The following is a 6921-nucleotide window of genomic DNA, read 5'->3' as shown; positions in this document are numbered from 1 at the left end:
TTAATGTAAACAAAAGTAGTAAGTACATCTATCTGTGTGTTCTAACCTGCATGAGAAATCAGATTAAGAGGGAAAACATTCAAAAAATTTAAGAATAAAGGTTCAGTTATCAAGATTTCTAGAAAGGATGATGATGTGCTCAGTACAGCACCTAAAAGATGGAGATTGATTTCTTTCTGAAGCAGATATCCAGAACTAAACATCAGGAGCAATTAAAAAAATGGTGGTCTTTTGTAAATTACTCCCCGAAGAAATCTTGGAAATCTTTCATTTTAGTCATTTTGGTCCAGTGAACCATAAAGCCATTATGAAGGAGCAAAAATACTAGGGAGAAAATTGAAATACAACAGTAATTAACAATATGAATATATCAAAATTAAAATGAATTTGAAAGATAATGATCACCACATATCCAACATAAAATGAAACAAATAAAAATAAAACCTTACCAAAATCAGGTCTAAAAGTAAAAGATATTCAAGCAAATGTAGATTAAAGCTGGCACTGTTTCCCCAGATTGAATTTGAAAGACTATGAGTAGGAGCTCTCAAAAGGTACAAAGAAGGGATCTTCAAAGAATTGCTCTTCTTATTTTCAAAAAATGATTCTTAGTTTCTCTTGAGGACATTGACCAGGGTAGGTGTAAGGTAGATTTTGTATTTTTTTCAGACACATAGCGAATATCTCCCATCTCAGCATTTCACTTTTTATTTCTATATGCTAAATGCCAACAAAAAATAATAGAGGAAAATCATCAGAAATATGCAGCTATCACAAATACCGATTTCCCTGTGGGTTCTCTAATACTTTACAGACAAATGTTAAAGATTTATTGCACATGAACATCAAACATGGTTTTACTACAGTTCTCATTTGGATCAAATTGACACATTTTACATTCATTTTAGCCTAATGAGATTCTTTCACTACACATTATATTCTGAGTGACCCTGTACATTAAATTTGTGGCATGGAACAAACCCACTGATATAACAGAGCCTTCTTCTTACTGGTTTCTTAATTTACGAAAGAGAGAAAACAGTTTAGCAGAATCATAAATCTTGAACAAATGAATTTATTAATCAGTACTCAACAGAGAATACAAATACTGGGGATACAGGTCATGTAATACATGCGGTTTGTTTGCCACATCGAAAGTTAAACTCTTAAGAGTTGGATTATAACCTGAATATTCAACAGTTCAGGTATACTTCATCATTCAAATCGAGGGACTTAGTTAAGACCAAATTGCAATCATAAGAATAGAAAATTAGATTTGCAATTCATTTTAAAATCATTGCTAAAGGGCTGCTGTGATTCAGTGTTTTCTTTTGTGCACAATGACTTATTTTTAAAACACCAGTCTTATAAGGCATTCTTGTTGCTTAATCCCCACGATAAAGAATGCAATGAAAGTTTGTAACAATGCAGCTGGAATCTGTACCGCAAAGAGGGAATAGATGACCTTGAAAAGAGGTGAAAGGAAACTAGAAAATGTTAATTAAAATTATTAGCGCTGTTTGAGGTGCTTATCGTGTTTACTGCTAAGGTGTTGCTCCCTTCTGCATAATTACGGGTTATTTTAGTTACTTTCAAGCCTGTAATTTTAAATATCACAAAGTTTTATCTTCCAAAAAGAAGTAATTCATTATTAGTTTGTATGTAACCTCTTGATGTTTTAATCAATATGTGCAATTTCCACGAAATCTGTTACATTTTATCTGGAGGTTTTATATATCTTTTGTAGTGGCAGATTGTGCATGGTTCATGAACTGAAATTTTTTTTTTTTGCTGAAATTTCAACTTCATTCTAGGCTTTTGATGTGGGGAAAGATTTTTACCTGATTTGTCCTCTTATATTTCTTTATGTCCTGGATTTCAGAAGCCAGCGATAGCTGCAAAATAACCCTCTCTGAAGTCTATTCCGTTCGGAAACAAAGAACTCCTGCCATGTCATCCAAATGCAAAGAAAGTATATTTTTTACTTGCTGTAATAAATAAATAGTTTATAAGTAACTGATGCATTTTAAATTAAAATAGCCCATGCTTTTAGCCATTGCTAAAAGTTTGCATTTGCAGCTTAATTTCATACTAAAATTAATCATTAAAGAGCTCAGTGTCTAGTGGGTACCCAGACAATCTGAACTCTTTGCAAGTCTTCTTCATGTATTTATGGTGACTATAGGAATAAGTCCTTCCAAATTTTTCCTGCAAAATCTTCCATATTTGAAAAGTGTTTTCTAACTGGAAAGTAGAGAAATAGCTAAGCTTAATTTTTTTTCATTTATAGTAAGTTCTGATTTTTTTCTCTCTAAAATAAACTGAATAAAGACCGCAAAGGTTTGTTTTTCTCAGTGTCGATCCATAGACTAGAGCTTTGGTTGAGGCGCACTACTGCATGATTTTAATTGAACTATATCAGCAAAATGCTTAGTACTAGTATCAAAAGCAGATTCAAGTGATTATTATTTTTTACCTCAGTGATTTGCTTCAAGATTTGATGGTTTGAGGACCATCCTTGGAAGTATCAAATTGCTTTTTAAAGGTGCCTTTAAAAGAAAAGAAATAAAAACAAAACACCCATCAGGAGCCAATCACCCCACTTCTCCTTAGAATGGCACAATGACAAAACTCAAAGCTGAGTATTCTAGAACTGTTTAGCGCTCACCTCCACAGATTCTACAGGGAGTCAAGCCATTACTCCTGGAGGATAAATAGGAACGGGAACGAGTTCAGGCCCTCAGCCAGAGCGAAGGTTTTGTGCGTTATTCCCCAAAGACAACAAGGGCTCCTTTGGGGTTTGACAGAGTTAACGACCCTCCCTGAGAATTTCCCAAACCTGGCAAAACACTGTCCTTGATTCAGAACCTCCCCAGGCAGTACCCCCACTGGAAAAGCTCCTTTAAACCTGCTAATGAAGCACCCACCTTTCCGTGAACCAGGATGTAGGGGATCCCGTGGGTGCCAGCTCCCCGGTGGGCCCTGCTGGAGTGCCCTTCATCGGCTGGCTCCAGCCCCACGGCTTGGCTTCCCAACCGGCACGACAGCACCCCCTGCCACCCGCGATCCACGAGGCGGACGGGAGCCTTTGTTTCCAACATCGAGCAGGTCACCTCATGCCAGCACTTAAAGCACTCCATGGCCTCCCCTCATCCACAGAGTAGACCCCAAAGCTTGCCCTTTCGCCTCCTCAGCACCTGAGTCTAATGGATCCCTTCTGATCTGTTTCTTTCCTTCACTTTGTCTCCAGACCCCCACCCTCCACTCCACCCTGGTCTCCAGCCAGTCCTTCCTCCTGTGCTGCCCCTCAGCCGTAACACAGGGAAGGGTGCCTGGCCCATAGGAGGCACTGGCCAGCTATTTGCAGATTCAGCAGGGGAGGCACCCATGCCCTCCCCCCATGGGGACAGGGGAGATGGGTCCCAGCCAGCTCAAGCCGTGCCTTCTCAAGCAGTTGTTCTTCTACCTTCTTCCACCATTCTTTCCTCTAGCTGCCTGCTGGAGCCTTCAAAGCCCACTGCGAATCTCCCCTCTGTCAGGAAGCATGGGGCAGTCCTCTCTAGGTGACCTCACCTGAAGGTCTTGTGCACACCTGGCCACTGCACAGGGTGGTCCCCCGTGTCACAGTTCAGCACACCTTCCCACCCCCCATGTCACGGCTCAGCACACCTGCCGGCCACTGCACAGGGAGGTCCCCTGTGACAGTTCAACTCACCTGCACCGCCCCAGCACAGCATCTGGCACATGGTCGGCCCTTGTCCACTGGTGGGTGTACTCCCACAGCTCCCAGTCTATAGTGGGAATCAGGACCTGTGATATGGGACTGAAACCTGCAGCTCTGCATGGGCTAAAGGGGTCAGTAGGGACAGGTCATCTGTGGTCAGGGGTCTTGGATCATGTGCCCGGCACCAGGGATGAGACTGCGATGCTCTGTGTTCCTGTCGGGTGCTGCTAACGAGCTCACGGCCTTCTGGGCCCCAGTGCTGATAGCCGCTGGCCTGGAGGCTGAACTGGAGCAGGGACTCAGCTCTTGTGCTGGACCCCCCATGAGATCAGGCTCACCCCTGCCGGACCCTCCACGAGATCAGGCTCACCCCTGCTGGAACCCCACGAGATCAAGCTCACCCTGTACTTCCTGCAGCTCAGTTTCCGTACATTTCTTAATATCCCACTCACTTTGCAAAGGCCACCTGACTTCACTTAATGCTTTGCATGACTCCACAGCTCCTTCTCCAGCACAAAAGTTTGCTCCCCATTCCCACTGAATGAGCACTGTGCTCCATGGGATAACACTAGCTGTAAGGAAACTTTTGAAAAAGCAATGATTGCATTTCTTGGGAAAATTAGTCTCCTCCATTCAGTTTGGGAGATGGGGAGAGCTGGAGGCTTCAGTGACTGCTAGTGATACTATAATATACCTGATAATTCTGAGAGTGATGGAAGGAGTCATAACCATAGCAAACCAGAGCAGATCTCCCCAATGCACTGATAAGTTTTCAGGCTCAGAGAGGTTCAGGAGCTTGTTGAGGGTGATGCTGCTAGAAACCCAACTGAGCTCTCAGTACATGCCCCATGGCTTCCATCACACCCCCTCACTCGGCCCAGGTACCATCATGTCAATCTGTGAAACTTCAAAAATGCCGAAGGAAGCTTTCTTTTTAAAAAAACCCTGCAGATTCTGGGGCCAGTTTTCAGCTTTTCACTTTCCTAAACCTGCCATAGATTGAACACCTACGAAAGAGGTGGGAATGGATTTGACCCAAGAAGGGCTGGCCTTCTTAAAACCAAGTTCATTTTTTAATCTATGGGATGTCTGCTTGGAGCCAAAGGCCAAGGGGATTTATATGGCTGTTGGGAATATTTTCCTCAAGGAGTCAAAAAATATTCTGCAATAGCTGGTTTTTAAGTAAACTCTGAGACTGATATGCTTCCAACTTGCTCCCTGCTTATCTTCTGGGTTTACGTTAACAGTCCCTCAGGAGCTGAGGATGCTTGGAGGAGAGCTGTAGACGTAGAAAGAGGGGAAGTTTGAGAGGGAGACAGTGTAACCCCGCCACCGAAAACATTTTCCAGAACTAAAACTTTGTGACCCTGTCTAACTTCCCCTTTCCCTCCTCACCCCAGTCCCACTGCACTATTGAGCACAGTCATTATATTCTTCCATAGCAAACAGATAAATAGTTTTCCTACTAGAAAACTGGCTTTCTCCTTGCAGCAGTGGCGAACTGTCAGTGGGAATCCTGGAGAGCAATGGTGGCAGCTTCTAGCTCAGTTGGATGTCTCAGAAGTGTTGTTGCAGGTGAAGGACAGAGCTCCTGAAAGGGGATTTATAAAGCGTCTTTGGATGCTACAGCTGGAAAGGAGACTTGGGGTCATCTGAGGACAAGTTCTTTGATCTTTGGAGGGAATACAGGGTAGGGACTTATCCCGGGTCACAGGCCAACATGCTCTGATTCTGTATCTTTTAAAAATAGATGCTGGTTCTTTGCCTAAGAAGCCTCATCTGCCCCATGGCTTTAAATCTCTTCTCCAGTGCCTTCTAGCTGTGTAGACACAGGATTTACTTCTCCAAGGAGCTCGGCTCTTACATCCAACTCAACAGCTGCAATCGAATGTCTTCAGGCTATCCTATGCAACATGTCCCAAATAGAAATCTTCACTTTTGCTTCTGAACCCACAGAAACATTTCTCTTCTTTCACTTTCTCCCGCTCAGAAAATGGCGCCACCAAGTTTTCCCTTGCTCAGGCCTAAAACCTACGAGGTGTCTGTAACCTGTAATCTCTTTCCTCTCTCAGTTCAGGGCCCATCCAGCAGCAGGTCCCAAGCTGAGTCTGCACATTTTTATCTCGACCACCATCATCCCAGCCCATACCACCCCATTCTCCTCTGGGTTTCGAGACGAGCCCTGGGAACACTCCCTCTTTCCCCCCACTTGTGATCTGTCTCACCTGCAACTGGAGGCCAGAGTGGCCTTTTCGTAATTTAAAGCACATCATATAAGCTTCTGCTTACCAACCCGCCCCCACCCCCATGATGGTTTCGCATTGGATGACATGCTCCGACTTTGTCCGGAGCCACCTTCTCTGGTGTCCACCATGCTCCAGTGGCAGTGCCCTCCTCTTTGCCTGCACACACACATCAAGATTTCGTTCTCAGCTTAACACATTCAGTTGGTGTGTTTCATACTCAAAACTTTTCCCTTCAATCTTGTCAGGCATGGTTCCTTATCAGCATTCATGTTTCAGGCAAATGACAACGTGTCCAAGGGCGGGGGGTGGGGGTGGTCCCTCGCCTTGTTAGGTGCAATTATGCCGTTTATTTACAAGGCCACTGCTTTTCTCCTTATCAAGGTCATTTCAGGAGACAATGTATCTGTGTGTAAGCTCTATCAATTTACCAAGAAGACCAAAGAACCCACTGCTTCCTCATCGCTCTGTCACTGGGGCATGGCCTAGAGCTCAGAGTGGGTGCTCAGTAAATGGATATACAGTTAATATTAAAAACAATAATGCATAACCTGTTTGTTTATGTACACGTAGTCCATGCTGTTGTATATACTTGTATGTTCAGATCATATCAATTGAAGTAAACATGCATGGAAATAACTAAGACAAGGGTAAGAGATTCACACACAGACAGCAGGACACGTGCTGCTTCATGCATCATGGTGTCAACTTTTGCATTTGCATGGAGCAAGAGAAAAAGAACAGAAATGTCCTGCAGACCCAAGAAGTCTTAGTAATGGATTTACAGCCTGCAGCTAGACCAATGGCTGGGCAAAACCCCCTCCAACCCATGCGGTCTGCACAGCTGAACTTCCCCCAACGGTGCTCTGTCCTGAAGTTCCTATAGGCATCTTTGAAATGAAAGGGAGTTGGAATCAAGAGCTTTTAAGTTATTCCTAATCCTCTTTTCACTTA

General features: G+C 43.6%; 1 long non-coding RNA gene across 1 annotated transcript; it reads left to right on the top strand.

Annotated features, from left to right (window-relative positions):
* The first annotated feature begins 2673 nt into the window (after positions 1 to 2673).
* LOC143653301 (uncharacterized) lies at positions 2674 to 6496 on the top strand. Its single transcript, XR_013161239.1, has 3 exons — positions 2674 to 2760; positions 5216 to 5299; positions 6352 to 6496. It is a non-coding gene; the product is annotated as an uncharacterized LOC143653301 (long non-coding RNA).
* Positions 6497 to 6921: the final 425 nt, after the last annotated feature.

This window comes from Tamandua tetradactyla, chromosome 13 (assembly GCF_023851605.1).
Source record: "Tamandua tetradactyla isolate mTamTet1 chromosome 13, mTamTet1.pri, whole genome shotgun sequence".
NCBI lineage: Eukaryota > Metazoa > Chordata > Mammalia > Pilosa > Myrmecophagidae > Tamandua > Tamandua tetradactyla.
The sequence above is the reverse complement of the archived record's forward strand: the minus strand, read 5'-3'. Positions and strand labels throughout refer to the sequence as shown.